The sequence below is a fragment of the Cebidichthys violaceus genome, unplaced genomic scaffold (assembly GCF_023349555.1).
Source record: "Cebidichthys violaceus isolate CVI_PGR_0920_01 unplaced genomic scaffold, fCebVio1.0.p SCAF_2, whole genome shotgun sequence".
In the NCBI taxonomy this organism is placed as follows: domain Eukaryota; kingdom Metazoa; phylum Chordata; class Actinopteri; order Perciformes; family Stichaeidae; genus Cebidichthys; species Cebidichthys violaceus.
In genome coordinates this window covers 11,223,236-11,240,839 of record NW_027176372.1, presented here as the reverse complement: position 1 = coordinate 11,240,839, position 17,604 = coordinate 11,223,236, and positions in this window count along the sequence as shown.

Below are 17,604 nucleotides of genomic sequence, written 5' to 3'. Positions count from 1 at the left end.
GACCGGGGTCAAAACCTGGCAGGTGGTGTTCTACAGCTGCCTCGGCACATCATCTCTCAATTAAGCCGTAACATAGATTAGCAGTGGGACTGTTTTGCTCAGTGTTGATTCTTATGTGCCACACTTTAGAAGCATTTAGAGTAATGGGCCTATAAGTATTATCTGTATTCATTATGTTTCGGTGCAAGGGTTTCTATCTTCTTATCATTGTGATCTGGGTCCAGGTGATTACAGAGAATATACTGCATATGGATACTGATTGTTCCAAGAGGTAATGCATGATTTTACAAAAGCAGCATCTGATAAAATATAAAATCATTTTTACTTTTTTTAGCACATGACTCCCGAATTTTGTCACGATCCTATGGAATTATGCTATGATCCCAAGTTTTAATCATTTATATTTTGTTCGTCAGTTTGGCATGACAAACGGCTCAAAATACTACAATACCCATGAGCCTCGGCCGCTATGTTGCCATTGAGAAGAAGGCAGTCAGAGGCTTGAATCGGACTGCAGTTCAGAACAAAACATGGCAGCATGAAAGAGAACTCATTCAAGCTGCAGCTTGTGTTTTCAGTTTTCCCAACGCCTTAATTAGATAGATAGATAGATAGATACTAACTTTATTGATCCCGCGAGGGGAAATTATTTTGTTACAAGCAGCAATAGGTTACTGAGCAGCAATAGGTCACAGGTAAAAAATCTTAATATTATATAAAAAGAAAAAGAAAAATACACGTCACAATATATACAGTTATAATATAGTAAAGATGTTATATAAAAAATGCACACTATATACACAGTGAATAGAACAGGATAATATTAAATCAACTAAATAAATAGTAGTGCAGAGGTTTAACCAACAGTGAATGATTATACAGTCTTATAGCAGTAGGCAGGAATGTTCTCCTGTACCTGTCCTTATGACAGCGGAGCTGGATCATTCTGTTGGAGAAAGTGCTCCGCTGTCCCTGCAGTAGGTGGTGGAGAGGGTGGTCCTGGTTATCCAATATGGATGATAGTTTCTTCAGTGTCCTCCTCTCCACCACCTGTTCCAGACTGTCCAGTTTACAGCCGATGATGGAGCCGGCCTTCTTAACCAGTTTGTTAAGTCTGTTGGTGTCTCCGGCTCCAATGCTGCTCCCCCAGCAGACTACAGCAAAGTGAAGTGCACTGGCCACAACAGACTGGTAGAACATCTCCAACATCTTGCTGCACACGTTGAAGGATTGAAGTTTCCTCAAGAAAAAGACTCGACTCATCCCCTTCTTGTACACAGTGTTGATGTTGGCCTTCCAGCTCAGTCTGCTGTCGATGGAGACACCCAGGTACTTGTACTCCTTCACCATGTCCACGTCCTCTCCCAGAACTCTCAGTGGCTGTGGAGCCGTCGTCCTCCTCCTGAAGTCGACCTCCATCTCTCTGGTCTTGGCCACGTTCAGAAGCAGGTGATTTCTACCGGCCCACTCCACAAAGTCATCCACTACTGCCCTGTACTCCTCCTCCCGTCCGTCCCTTATACACCCGACCACTGCAGAGTCATCAGAGAACTTCTGCAGATGGCATGACCCTGAGTTGTACTGGAAGTCAGTGGTGTATAAGGTGAACAGGAAGGGAGACAGAACAGTTCCCTGTGGGGCTCCAGTATCACTGACCACCGTATCAGACAGTACACGGCCCAGTCGGACAAACTGTGGTCTGCCTGTGAGGTAGTCAGTGATCCAGGAGACAGTGGACGCGTTAACCCCCACCTTCCGCAGCTTCTCACTCAGTAGCACTGGTTGGATGGTGTTAAATGCACTGGAGAAGTCAAAGAAAGTGATTCTCACAGAGCCACCGGTTCCATCCAGGTGCGACTGAGCTCGTTGCAGCAGGTAGATGATGGCGTCGTCCACTCCCACATGAGGCTGGTATGCAAATTGCAGAGGGTCCAGCGATGATTTCACCTGCGGTCGGAGGTGGGCCAAGACCAGCCTCTCCAGCACCTTCATCACATGGGATGTGAGGGCAACTGGTCGGTAGTCATTGAGGCCAGATGGTGTCGTCTTCTTAGGAACAGGAACCAGGCACGACGTCTTCCACAGCACCGGGACTTCCTCCTGCTTCAGGCTCAGGTTGTAGAGGTGTTGTAGGACATCAGACAGCTGGATGGCGCAGGTCTTCAGGACCCTGGGGCTGATGCCATCAGGTCCCTCAGCCTTTCCTTGGTGGAGTCTCTCCAGCTGTCTTCTAACCTGGCCAGTCGTCACAGAGAGGGGGGGGAGGGTGGTCATGGTGTCGGTGGTGGAAGAGCCCTTTGAAGTAGAGGGCTCATTGTCCGTGCCGCTCACCAGGGGGGACAGAGGGGGGAGGGGAGGAGGCAGCCGAGGTGTTTGTGAGGTGAGGTGTGTTGAGGAGACAGATGAGGGCTGTGAGCTAAATCTATTGAAGAAAGAGTTTAGCTCGTTGGCCCTCTCCAGGGAGCCCCCTGGTTGTCTCCCTCCAACCTGGAAGCCAGTAATCAGCTTCATCCTGGTCCACACCTCCCTCACATTGTTCTGCTAGAGTTTGGCCTCCAGCTTCCTCCTGTAGGTGTTACGCAAGAATTTTAAGTCAGAATGCATCTTGGGAATCAAAGTTACTTCAATGTTTTTATGCACGCAGGCACATGCATTTTCAAAAGAAATCCAGAGAAGAGAAGCTCTTGATTTTGCAATCCCTCGCGGTATCGTTGAGTCTGTCCTTATAATCTGCACGTCTAGACAGTAATTGTCTCTCTCAAAACACTGACAGGAAATCCTTACAATACTCCACAAGATCAGGCCTCGTTTCTCCGGTGGAGACGTGCTTGAGGTGCAGTGGAGATACTTTGTGTCTCAGTCATTTGAGGAAAGAGGTGAAGAACCAAGAAAACAACATTTATCTTGTTGATAACCCAGTTGCCCTGCATGACATCCAGGATGCCCCCACAGAAACAGTCAATGGACTCTTGCTAGGAATTCAAGCTTTTTTTGTGCCTCAGCCACTGGTTTTACTACTTATTGAGGAACCCTAATAGTGGGTTGGTAAAATTGGCACACTTTTTAGGGTTGGAGTTTTATTACCACCAGGAAGTGGAAGAAATAGTCAGGACAGTCGTGTTCTCGCTGAGTTATTGATGGATGTCCAAACTCTCCTCTGCCTAAAGCACATAAAAACTGTAACTGAGAGAAACAGCAGGTAGCATACTTTTCGACTGCAGGCGGAGGCTGGGGAATTTCAAAAACAAGCAACTTTTAAAAGATCTTGGAAACTCACCAACCACGAAAATGAGATCATCCTCGGCTAAGAGCTGCCCTGGCATCTACAGGCGGCAATAAAGCAACCGGCAGCTTAAGTCTGACAGAACAAAGAGGGTCTGACAGAGCAATCCTGGTCCCGGGGGATTATACTTTTACTGGTTTCCCATTCTACAAGCATATTCATTGCAGTCACCGGGTGTTGCAGGTGTAAATCACTTACTGATTTGATGCCAGTATAGCTACACGAACAGGAACTGTAATTGAGAACCAGCACTATAAAGTGCTGTTTAAAAAATGGAGATCTTCCGTTCAGAAACTGTGTCCATTAGGTGTTTGGTGGTGTCTTATTTCTACGTGCCTTGCCAAACTGAGACAATATGATGATTTATAATGCAGTCATAATGGATTTTAATAGGGGATCCAGCTGTTTTGAATATCAGGAAAAAATCTTGCTTGGAAAAGAAGAACAAGGGCTTGTATGCAATGCCACCATAAGTCGTGTTACATTTGGGTTGCTCAGCTAACTATATTGCTTTACATTAATCTATATCTATTAGTTCAACAGTTTTTGTCAATATTGGTCATTTGTGCATTATTGCTGTTTGGTTAAATGTCATTACCAATTCACTATAGCAGAGAGTGAGATGTGAAGGTTTGCTGCGTCTGCTCACGGTTTTTATATCTAAAGATGGTGTGGTGTTAGTTTTTACTATTTAGTTTGGTGTCACTTCAAAGCTCTATCAGAAGCATCGGATTCTGGTTACTAGGTTGTTCTGGTTGTATTTCCAGGGATAATATGTCTAGGGCTGGGCGATAAATCAGCATGATAATTCATCCTTTTACAATGCAATTGTGATTAAATCATTTATCGAGAAACACACACTTACTCTAATCTCTCAGAAAATCTAAATTGATAAGAATTCCCAATGTAGTTAAATCAAACAATTGTCTTATTGTCTTGGATACTCTGTATTTGTGTGCATGCATGTAGACATAGACAGAAAAGCTGATCAATTTGCACTGAAGGTCTTAATTAGATGAGAAAGCACTCAGTACTTTTCATTTGTCCTATATTCAATTCACATAGGAGTAAAGAACAATAGTATAATGTATCGTTATTGAGATATGAAATGACCTGTATGAATATAAAAACATTTATATTCCCAGCCCAGCACTCAATTAATTTCAAAACTCAAATTTTGAAAAACATCCTTTTTGACTTCATAGACGGACTAAATAAATATGGGATTTTTTTTATTAAAAAAGTAAACTAAAGTGTCAGCTTAATTGATTTTTCTAACGTCTAACTAACTAACCAATGTTATTTATTCTTTTTTTTCATAGAAAGCCATTTAAACATAAAATTGCAGCCTTTCTCTCAGAAGCACACCCACATACAGCCACCAAAACATCACAGGACCAGTCAAATCTTACTTTTTTTGTGGCTTCTTCTCCCTGACACCATGTGTATTGATTCAATTACCTGAAAGTCATGCCAGTGTTTGTCCATCCACCGCTATCACTTTTCTTCACAATGTCCTCTTTGTCCACCTGCCCGCACGTATCAGTCTTCCTCCACCTCCCTTGTTGTCAGTCTCGCTCTCTGTCCGTCCACGTCTCGGTGCGTCAAGATCCTCTTCCCCTCCTTGCGTGTCGACATCTCACATTCATTACCGAGCGGCCTTGGCTCTGGCTGCTCGCTTCCCTTCTGTGGTGCTCAATTACTCTGTCTTCCTGGGGCAAGCACTGGTGTCAAGCCACTGTAATGACTTTCTGATTATCTGTCTTTATGTGATGAATGAGATGGAAATGTACCACCACGGCCAAACGGGGCTGGCGCTGTGCCAAGCTGCCACGCCACAGTCAGGGCGGATGGGAGCAAGGGGGGTACACAACAAAACAAATCAAATTAGATTGTAATACACATGCTGTTGTGGTGTCACTGCAACTAAAGGAGTCATGCTCAATTTTAGTATTTTAAGGGCTGGGATAGAAATGTATTGGTTACGACATAACAACGGTCTAGAGCCATCCAGTGATTAATTAATCAATCTGTTTGTGAGGAAGGAGTAAATACAAGCTCAGGCGGAGTCTTCGTGAGAAATAAAGTCTTTGTAGCGTCCCAGCGGGACGTGGGCTTAACCTCTACCTGGGTGGACATGCTCTGTGTGCAGATCCAGCTAGGGGGACTGACCCTGAGTCACGAAAAACACCCCAATCAAGGACAAAGTCCTCTTCCATTTTCGGCATTTAAATGCATAGGGCTCGCATGATGTAAAGTGACTGTTGATGCTTGACTTTGACCTTCTAAAACCCTCCTATTGATCCCCCCCGTTTGGCAGATGAGTGTTAATGGCTGTTCAGCCTCTAATGTGCTGGAAGTGAAAAATGAGGTTGACGTAGACATGGTTAACCATAATGCCAAGGCGGATGCCACCCGATAGCAGCCAGACACCTGAGAGAGCAGGCCTTGGTCCAGCTTGCCACTCAACCCCCCTCCACTTATATTATTCATCCCTCTCTCAAATGCCTTTTATGCTGCTCAATTACCCCTCCAGCGGCCCAGTGTGGACACTGTAATGACATTCTGATTATCAGTCTGTAAATGAGAAATGAAATGAGTGTGTGATGCCGTGCCAGGGGGGGGGGGTGGCTGAATGGGACAGCTAGAAGCCTTTCAAAACTGGGAGCCGCAGAGGAGGGGAAAGGGCGGGAGGGAGGACAGAGGGAAGGATGAGTGCAGCACTAGCACTCTGGTGATCATCGACAAGAAGATAAAAAAAGAGGAAACATTTTGTAACACACTGCAAATGTATGACATTACACTTTAGGATTTAATTGCCCCCCCCCCCATTCAAGGCTCCACTGTGCGCTTTAACAATGCAAGGAGATCCTTTATGTTTTCAAACAATCAGTCGGGTAGAAAGGAGCCATGATGCAATTGAAAACATGGCCAATCATCTCGCGGGGGCTTAAATAGCATGCAGCCCGCTTATCCCTACTTTAGTAAGAAAAGGACTCTGAATTTGTTAATTCAGTCAGCTTAATTTACAAAAAGAGAATACTTAAGGGCATGTTGTGCTGTTTCTCTTTTACCTATATAATCTTTGAACTGTTTTGAGTCGCTTAATCCACCTCTAATGAACTAGGCTACGTTTACTCAACCCTTCTATCTAATCAATCAATTGCACAAACTTAATCACACTGACCAGTATTACCCTTATTCTCAACTACTTCCTTCTCATACCACTTGAAAATAAAAAAGAATATTTATTAATATAGAGATATATCTTTGAAACCTATTTATTTCACAGCACCTTTTTAATTGTTCATGAAATAGCTTGTTAAACTTTCTTATAAAAAGACCCAGTGTTTGTTTTTGCATTTTATGATACGTTTTAAGCATGGTTAATAGCAGGTATCCTCTGCTGAAATGGGCTGAATGGAGTAATAAAATGTCTCGCTAACACAACTTGAATATCAGGCTACTCTGGTAGAGCTCTTCAAACATTGGCTAAAACGGCGAAAGCCTAGAAAAGAGAAAATACCATCACCTCGAGATAAGGCATTGTTGAAACAAATTTGCCACTTCAACAAAGAAGACAGTGTCAAAGTTTACTCAGTCAATCTGTAAATGAGAATCAGCGCCCCATACTGTACCTCAACTATGACTGCCAGTGAGTTTAATGAAAAATAAATGTTGATTCAGTCTGTTACGGTGAAGGGTCCTTTGACAAATACCGTAGTGTGTAATTCAATGTTTAAAGTGTCTTTTTTTTCCCGCCGTCCCCCACTCTTTGCAAAACGACATCGATACCTGTCTGTTTCTGGCTCAGCCATCCAGAAAGTCGTCCGTCCATTTCAGCTTTTTATAGCCCCATGAAATGCCTTTCGGTAGCAATTACCCAAAGTTGTTCTTGTCCAGGTTTATCTGGCAATAAAATGCAACTCTGGGCCATCTCTGTGTTCATTAGATCTGCAATCTAACTGGCCCACTAAACTACAGTCGCTTCATCCTGGAGAGTATCTCTCATTTCAGCCCAATCAACGGAAATGCTCTGCAGTCCCAGACTGCTGTTTAATAGGATATTAACATCCTGATCAATCACCTTAATTGATATTTTTTAGGCATTACTGCTCTCAAACCCTAACAGATGTAATTGTCAGATAGGGAATGGGATCCCCATCGGCAGTAATTGGGCCATTATGGATGCAGGCATGACTGAGAGATTTAGAATGCCAATGACGTGGGAGATGGATGGAGCCGGGGCCTTTGTGGGTGGATCCGTATATCACTCATGCTTGGGCACCAGAGGATTTCCTGCCACAGCGCTCGTCTAAATTAGCCGAGGACGCACTCGGATGTCATTTTAACAATCCTGCCCGTGTGTGCGCACCAATGTATGCGCGAGTAAATATGTAATGCTCGCATTCTGTCTCATCTGTGCCAGGGTTTCAGCCCAAAAGTTCCCGGCGTGTCAGTGGCAATGATGCCATATGGCGTCTTGTGTTAACTGCATTTGCGTTGTGTGTTGCGCCATTAGAGCCAGGAGCTGAGGAGTGACTTTGGCATCTTCATTAATCCTGACTAACTCCTGTGCCAGGGAGCCCAGTTCCACGAGATCCTGCTGACGCTAGCAAAATGCCACAGCTCACTCAGTCACTGCTCCTTCCCCCCTTCAGTGCACCATGCACAGTAGGAGGAAAGGGACCAATTGTTTGCAAAATACCTTTCATTACTCCATTGGCTGAGAGCATTTGAAGTGAATTTGTGTGAATTATTGCCCATAGCTGAGTTTATAATGAGAAATTTTCGTAAGTGCACTTCGAAGATGCCTTTTATTGAAGCTTGGTGGAAGTAAAGCACTGAAAAAGGACTTCAGAGGCTAAGTAGGGAAAATAAACCCATGTCAAACTTTCATTCTTGTTGATACGTTTTGCTTTTTTTTCCCTTAAGAGCAAAAGCTATTAAATGCAACCTTGTGCACTTACATGTGTGTTTTTTGGGGGTCAGGGATCAGACATTAAAAAGATGGAACTGTCTCCCATTTGCACATCAGAAGACAATAAGCGCCGCTTCTGTAACAGATTTCTTCATGTCAAATAAGGAATTTTGTGTTTTAATATATTATTAGAGAACCAGTTAGCTGTATTCAATTTGCATGTATTCAGCTATTCTATTTCTTTTGCACAAAATCTAGATCCCTGAGAGGATGCACATTTGATTGGTGTGCAGTTGTGTTTATCCCGAAAAGAATAGAGAATATTGCTTTGATTGTACAGTATGTAGCATGCTTTGCACTGCACTGCCTGGGGCGCTTTCTTGTGAGGGGTAATAAAAAGTGGAACACATATCCATAACAACAGGATGCTAATCTCAGTTTACCTGTTGCAGGCATTTTAGATTATTTAACAATGTTTAATTATTACAGCAACAAATTTCTTTGCCTCTTTTGTCATACGCAGCTTTTCTTTTGTTAAGATTGATTGGTTGCTAAACGAGCATTTCAAGGCACACACACACACACACACACACACACACACACACACACACACACACACACACCTTATTAAATGCTATAAGTGAACACATCCTAACAGAGATTTTCCCAGAACTGGATCTACAGCAGCTGATAATTTGGTGTTTGATTACCTTCAGTCAGTAATGTAGAAGTGTACTCCAGGGTGTGTCAGCGCATAGTGACATCACTGGTGGGTGTGGTCAGAGGTGCGAACATAGAAATAGAAACAGGAGATTAAAATATATTACCTTTCATGAACTGAGCAGCAGGAATTTGTATGTGCGCAGCTATCATTGTGACCTTTGTAACGGGCTCACTTCCATATAAACTAAACAGACTTACAGCAAATAACAAACATACCTAGTTGAGATTTTGCTGATACGACTAAAACGAGCAAGTAGAGACTTTATGTAGAGTGGACAGCTAGAGTGAAGAAGTAAAATTTCACAACCTAGTGCTTCATCCACAAACTCTTGTCCCAGCATAGGAAAGCTATTTATCGCCAAAAACTTGGTTTGGCTAATTACTTGTAACCAGTGTAGTATTAAAGCATGGTGGAATTAATACGCTTGCAAGCTAGCTTCCTAACCAGCCGACAGCTGGCAAGTTAGCTGGCTTGCTAATTCCGCCATGTTTTAATGCTACACTTGTTACAGAAAACAGGGGGCTGCTTTTGGAAGAAACTAAGATCGTGACTGTAATCAAAAGGGTTTAAGAGCAGTATCCATTTCATTTTTGTTATGTTATTGTTGGGCTCGTGGGGGTGCATTTTAAGGGGGTTGACTTATGTACATAGTACAAACTGCACTATTTTATTTTGTTGCTGGGAATACATCATTCTGTTCTTGTTATACAGCCGTAACTATACCATGCATTGCAAAAGGAAACACTCCAGCCCAACCTGTCACCTGCTGTTACTAACTGCTATTGCTATTGCTAACCGCAAGCTGAAAATGAACACGTTTTTGTCTTTATGCACGTTGATCCATCAACTTTTAATTAATCTTCTATCACAATTCACTCAAGGCATTTGAATTTTGAATCATTTGAGTCTGACTTTTCTGATAACGCATAATGCCCACGATGACACAGAGAACGGAGCCATTACACCAAGGTCAATTGCATTTGTCAGAATGTGTCTAACTGAACCTATCCCATTACCGCACTCATTGTTTTTCCTTTAGGGCCTATGCATCTGTTCAACTAGCAAATGAGCCCAGAAAAGAAGAGAGTGCTGACAGTTTCCCTGATGCTGTATTCAGGTCACAGTGTCTGGTAGTTAGATAGGCAGATCAGACTGCTTCAGTGCCGGAGGAGACACCCCTGTCTGCAACATCATTTTTTTGTGATCAGTTTGTGCCAGACTGTGTTCAAAGTATTCTGAGCACAATGTGTGTTTTACGAAAACATTTCAAACCAGGATCCGTCTTACGTGTCAAGCACCCGAGTACACAACTTTAAGGTTTGATTGCACTGCAGCATCAGAGTGAGAGCGAGAGAAAAAGAGATAACGGTTGCAGACTGAGATTTCTCTTCTTCATTTTTGTTTTTAGATGTACTGTTGCCATGACTGGGAAACACTTTATCCACATACAACCGCATCATTCATGTTTAGGAAATCCCCATTGATTGGGGATTGAAGTGGTCCATCCAACAAATTGATTCGCTTTTTTAAAATGTTCTCATGACAGTGTTTTGAGAAGAATTAAAAACATTAGTGTCTTTAAACCTTAGCTTAATGGCACTTTAGAGTGCAGGTAAGGTTTTGACCTGATTGATTTTACATGCTCGCTTTACACCTTGGCTGTGTTTTTGTCCAGTCTACGCAGCTAATGATGACCCGGGGTATTCCGAAGGTTTTCACGAAGCAAACTAACCCCTGATTGGGATTAAAGACTGTCAGACATGATCGAAGAGCAGGTTTCTCTGTTACTGTTAATAGTCCTGCTTTTACCATTGAGTCTTGAGGCATTTGGAAACGTACACGTTCCATCACCACTGTAGCACAAACACATCACTATGTGAGCACCTTAATTAATTGCTACATAAAAGATATGTCAAGAGTGCCTACCATATAAATTAATCCTAGCAACAAGAGAGCAGAAGCTGGGTTGTCGAAACAGGAAAAAAATGGGCAGAAATGTTTAGAAAAAGAGGAAAGGACATCAAAATTAAGCTGCAAGAAGAAGAAGGAAGGAGATGAACATTGGAATTTAGGAAAAGAAAAGACAAAGAGAGAGCAAGACCCACAGCTATAGCAGTCTGTGGGGCTGTACCTAGGTTTGAGCTGAATGCTAATGCCAGCACGCTAAAATGCTCACATTGATAATGCCGGTGATTAGCAGATAGGATGTTTTTTTAGTTTAACATATTTGTGTAAATTGGTTTGGTAGACATTTGGTAATTAAAGTATAGGAAAAAAAATCCACAAAGGTCAGCCTCATGGTGGCACTAGAGGAAAAATCAGGAGATGGGCACCGGGAATGTATGTTCCAGAGTTCATGGCATTCCATTCAGTAGTTGCCGAGTTATTTCAGTTTGGGCCAAAGTGGTGGACGGACCAAGCGACAGTCCGACGTGGGCCTTTCTCACAGCAGACAGTCACAGCAGTCATAGTAGGAAAAGCATAGGTGTTACTAATAACACTAACGATGTGTTCCAGTGAGAGTGACAGTGAGCCAGCATGCACCATACCCGGACCCTGAAATCAAAGCAGCGAAATGGAATTCAGCCATCATTCATTTACACCTGTGCTTTTCCTACTGTCTTCCTATTGCCATCCTTACAGCTGCTGCTAGCATGGCTAAAAAAAAATTCAGAAGAAATGAGAGAAGAGGTTGCCAACCATACGGGAAGAAAGGTAACTTGATCCACGGATAATCAGTGAATCATCCACATTGTTGGTAATGCGACACTGCGTGAGTGTGTGTGTTAGTTTACCGTGGAGAATGTTATAATACAGAGAGTTGACACGCACCAACTACTCTTTCATATGGAGAAGGTTGCAGATACCCTGAAGGACAAGAAAAGGCAAAATAGAGAAAACACTGAGACACAGACGGAGTAGAATTAAAATACAGTGACTATGCTTCCCCTTACCTCTGGTGTAAACATGACAAAAAGTCTCACAACAGGGTGATGTCAACCTTTGCACCGTTTCCTCCGTAATGTTTTGACACGTGTCACGCAAAACTCCGGTTTAAAGTTGCTCCTCTTTGTCAGCAACGAACTCGGTGAGAATACATCAGAGATAAGAGCGCTCGTCTGACTGAGGGCATTCTTTTGGAGACGGGCTGTCTGACTTTGCACATTTGTCTTCCGCACCGAGGCACATCAGCAGTTCATCTTGATAACGGAAAGGGCTATGTGAGCGGATTTCATGAAATAACCTTTTGTGAATATAATTTGAAAAGCAATGTGTGTGTGTTTGGGTGTGTGTGTGTGTGTGTGTGTGTTTGTGTGCGTGTGGGGGGGCGGGGTAAATAAAAAAAAGGGAATGATTCTATCATCAGATATTTTATCTCAATGCCTTTTTGTACAGCTGACCCGAGCGTCATAAAAAAATTGACTTTTTTGCATTGTGCTGTACTTTCTATGTGCTCAGTTGTTTGGGGGAAAAGTAAAGTTTAGTTGGCATCACTACTTTGGTCATAAGTTTATTTCTATGTTTATATCAATGGATTTATATATGTTTTTTGGGGGATCTTGTATGTACTTTGGGGAGGAACTAGATTTAAGTTGAATTTAAGTTGTCTTTTGTAATATTTTTGAAAAATAAAATAGACCCTGATCAAAAAAGAAGAAGCAGGCAAAGATACAGTAAAATGTATCAGTGCATGACATAGAGAAGGAAGTCGTACTCAACTTTTTTTTATCAATGCAACCAAGATCTCTATTTTTCATGTGAATAGGACAGTGAAGTGGCTAGATGGAACATACGACAGAAAGAGCACGTGAGTGGGACTCTCAGGGGCCAAATGGAGCCCTCTTCAGCCAATTTGAGGGTGCAGTGCGATCGATTCCCATGGTAACACAGATGAAAGGCACAGCACTCTGTATCTCCCCCTGCTCCTTCTCTGTCCCCAGCTTTTCATATGGAAATGTAGCCAATTGTCCTGAGCTCCTCCCGCAGAAATGGCGTGGACGGAGATGTTTTATAGTGAAGGAGTATGAGTGGGGGGGAACAGTGGGCTACTTGAAGTGCCCCAGAAATACACAATTTCTGATGAGATGATGGAGAGACTGGCTCAGATAAGGACTTTGGTTACCTGTTTACTAATCTCACATGCTTTCAAGAAGAAAAAAGTAATGAGACACTTCCATTAGCATTATTATTTCAACATCCTGCCACGTAAGATTTTGCTGGAAAACAGAAATCGTAAGTATGTGTGAGCCACAGGTTCTTTATTCACATTTTTAAACATAGTAGTGCAGGTAAAACTCACTCCTGTGGGCAATGTGTGTCCTCTAACTTAGGTTGAACCAACCCATTCTCACTCCCAGGAGTTCAGTAAAGCAGCTTGGTCATTGGCGTCAGACACCAACGCACATTTGGCTTTTGCCCACCCGCAAAACTGGCGTAGTTTAAAGAGGGAGATAGTTCACACAGGAGGGATGGGTCAAACAAAAAGGACCTTTTGTCCAGGGGACCACTTTTTGGTTCCCGTGCAAAACTAAAAATAAACGTTGATATTTTGTCATGTCAGTCGCTACATTATACATTATGTACATTATAATTGTACTCCACTACAATTTTGAACATTGTACTTTATACTTTTTTAAAAATACAAACCAACTAATACATTATGATGCATCATAATACATTAACAGCAGCATCAGTAAATACATTTTTTTACCAGCTGCACCATTAGTGATGCTTACATATTACTGCATCACCAACCATAATTCATTGGTATCATATATTCTGAAATGGCCGATTATGCACAATGAGTACTTTGAGTACATTTTAACATAAAGTATATATTTGATCTGCAACACTGACAGCCAGTCCCAGTCGTAAACAATGAACATGGCTATTGACAATACTCAGCCGTCAAGCTAGCAGCTTGTAGAAGACTCCAGTGACAAGCAATGGAGATTATAAATATATATAGATATGTATGTAATTGTGAATAATTATCACAGCGGTAACAAAGGATGCAGAAAAGCATTAAAGCACCATTTATAAAAGCATCAGCATGTCAAAGCATGTCAGCATGTCATTTTCATATATTTTCCCAGTGATTTTCCTGCAAACAATGGCTCACATTGTCCACTGTTCAATGTGCAGGGCAAGGCCGGCTTCACATTATGGAACGGATTTGAATGAAGTGTCCCCAGGGGGACATAATTCATCTCTCATCTCTCTACAACCAACCACACAGAACATGCACAAGTATAAGTGAAACCGCACACACTTCGGGGAAACCACAGAATTGTAATTTATCATAAAAAAGTTAAATTGCGTTATTATTTTCACTTACAAAACCTTTGCATGCTGCATCGTTGTGCTTTTAAAACATTATATTTCGTTAAAATAATTACATAAAAGTTGCTATTACCCATATATACCCCAGAATAGATGCATTTCAGTGATGTGTGTATGCAGTTTTTAATATGTCCATGTGTGTGTTTCTTTTCACCACCTCTGTGTGTGTTTGTGTGTGTGTGTGTGTGTGTGTGTGTGTGTGTGTGTGTGTGTGTGTGTGTGTGTGTGTGTGTATATCACGTTTTCTGAGAGGTGCATTGAAACTTACTGTGCCGAGCTTAGGAGGACTAAGAATCATTTGACCTTTCTCTCACACCGACTCATGAGAACAGTTCAACGCCCTCATATAGTATATTTTGACTTAATTGGAACTCAACAGTGTGTTACTAAAATAAGATAAAAAATTATGGCTTGTTTGGTTTTAATAACTAAATTAGAGAGCACACAGTGGTAGCTTCTCTAACTTTCCGACTCCAATTTCCTAACCTTTAGACTACTGATGACTCTTTTATCAAGGCCATTTGAGATAAAAATGTGTTTTCAAACAATCCACAAGGAATTAAAAGCTTCACATGTCCTATTCATCGCATGCTATTAGCACAGACTCTCCTTTCTGCTCATGTCTGGCACAGCGGGGTGAGAGACACTCAAGCCTTTACCAAAAAATAATGACAAACCTTTCTCCGTAATGGTTTTTGTTGCTGATCTCAGTGTGCGCGTCTGAGAGAGTAAAATTAGGGCCTGTTTGTTTGTGTGTTTGCGTGCATGTATGTGCTTACCGATGCTATTAGATGACCACACCAGAGCACAAAAAGCAATTACACCCCCCCACCCCCTCTCAGCCGAATTCAGCTGCCGCCGAGAGTGTGGACCTTCAGGAGAGCCTGGGGTGATCCGGCAATTGGAGCAGGAGACGGAAATGGGGTGAGACGGATGAAAAACAGGAGAGGAAAAAAGGGATGATGGTGTGTGAGCGAAAACGCTCAATCTGGAAGAGTGGCGACGTGCCATAATAGCTGCGGAGCGAGGCAATCTTGTGGAGTTGAATAGTGTTGAAAGTGCTAAGAAAGAATGGTAAAAACAGAGCTTAGTCTGAGCTGAATGCTATAGCGTAAAGCGGGGAGGTCACACGCTGAAGGACAGACGCATTTAGACACGTCGTTCCCGTGTGTGAGCTGGTGGTGAGCGCTGCTATTCGACACTTATTCTGCCTCACTGTATTTCTTCGCCTGCTGCCTTCCTCTTTTATGAGGGATCAGGAGGGGTCGGCGACCTCAGGTCACCGCCACCGCAATAGTCCGTGGGTAAGACAGACCAAACATCCCAGAGGCAGTCGCGGCACAGATTTAGGTGTGTGTGTGTGAGGACGCAATGATGGAAGAACAGAAGGTGCAACATTGAAATGTCAGATCAAAGCTGGCAGGAGGGCAGAGGATGAAAAGATTGTAGCCTTGATCTCGGAGACACACGAGCCATAACGCATGCACACACATGAACACGGCAACGGGAAGCCAAAAGGAAACATCACCCCCCTTACTGTACTCCAGATGGTTCGATCGGGGAGCTCCAAATTAACACTTTTTCTTTCGGACGCGATAGAAAAGTTGTGTGGAGACTTGATTTGATAGAATGGGTAATGCAAAGGTTGTAATTTAAGTCAAGTCACGTAAGTTTTACTTTTACAGTCCAAAATTTGCCTCAAAGGGGATTTAAAATCTGAACAGCTCTTCTATCCTCAGACCTTTAGCTTGGATCAGGAAAAAAACATCTATGAGGGAAACTTCAGGAAGAACTGACGAGAGATCCCTCTTTCAGAGCAGACATACAACAGATGTCGTATGTAGCAATAGCAAACTGTTACTTCCTTTTTAACCAGAATCCATCATGAAGGGACAACGGACATCATGTGCTCAGTTTACAAACGGTATCCAACCCCTTGCTGTTGAAATAGTTTGTTTCAAACTACGACGGAGGAGAATAGAATATGCAATATTTGTAATCTGACAGAAGTTGAAAATGAATTTAATTTAAGGATTTATCATACATTATACGACAATTTACGGATTCCCTTGTTTGTTGGAATGCAAAAGCAAAACCCTGAGCTTTTTTGGGAAGAAGACAGACATAAGTTGGACTTCCAATTATATTTATAAAGCCTGGATTGAAAGGCAATCTCAGCTCTTTATGTGTGGTGTGTTTTGCTTTGTTCTGTTTCTATCAGTCTGGCCCCCTCCACGTGATATGTTTGTTTGTACACATATGTACTCATTTTTTGTTACGGATACCTCATTTGGGATTTTTGGTTTCATTTGGCTGTGTGCATGGTCATTATTAACGAGCATCTGAAGCTTGACACTAAAAAAAAGGAATCAATAAATCCATCAATTAATCAATCGATCGATCAATCAACCAATCAATTAATCAATTAATCAATCAGTAAGGTTACATCAATACTCTTCCAGGTGCTGCCAAATCTTTGCTACAGTAAGCTCAAAATATTCTGGTAGAAAAGTGGTTTGTTTTTCTCTCTGTAAAATGGTATATTGTATTATTAAATATGGAATTGCAAGGTAATTTATGAAAACCTAACAGGAGGTCAGATGACTACGACTCACCTGTACGCATACTGTAGCTCTTCTTGTTTCCCTTTTTTGTGCCTCTTCGTCCTCATCGCTCCTCCGTCCTTCCGCCTGTTAGGATCTCTCAATTATTAAAGTGCATCTTGAGGAGAGAAGAGGCAGGAACCAGAAGAGAGAGAGAGGAGGCTTGCAAGAGGAGCTGAGCGAGGAAGGATGCACAGGTGTATCCTTTGTGGAAATATTTTTGGCACCCGGAGACATGACTCAATCGTATATGTGATATATGTCACTCTTTATTTGTGTAAAACCTTTCATACAACATGACGTATGAAGTCTGAATCCATATAGTTTTGTCCTGTAAGCATATAAAATGTCATGAACACTGTTATGCTCATCTGACAGAGATCGTAAAATACAGCAGTAGACAATAACAAAACAACAGACAGATGATGTTGCTGTCCACATGTCATATTTAACTGACGTCTCTTTAAAATGACGGCTCCAAAGCACAGATGTCTCATTTGTTGAACGCCTGCTGCGTCGACTCCTCAACACCTCTCTCCTTGTGTCTCTTCCTCGCCTTCGTCGCTCACATCTCAGGTGGGAGGGTCAAAGACACAAGGTGAGGAGGCGAGGAAAGGAATCGAGGATGTTCAGACTGAGAAACGAATAGAGGGGATAGTGCTTTTGTTTTGTGTCTGGCTTTTGCTCTGGTCAAGGCCATGAGGCAGGTCGAAACGCATATGTGACAACA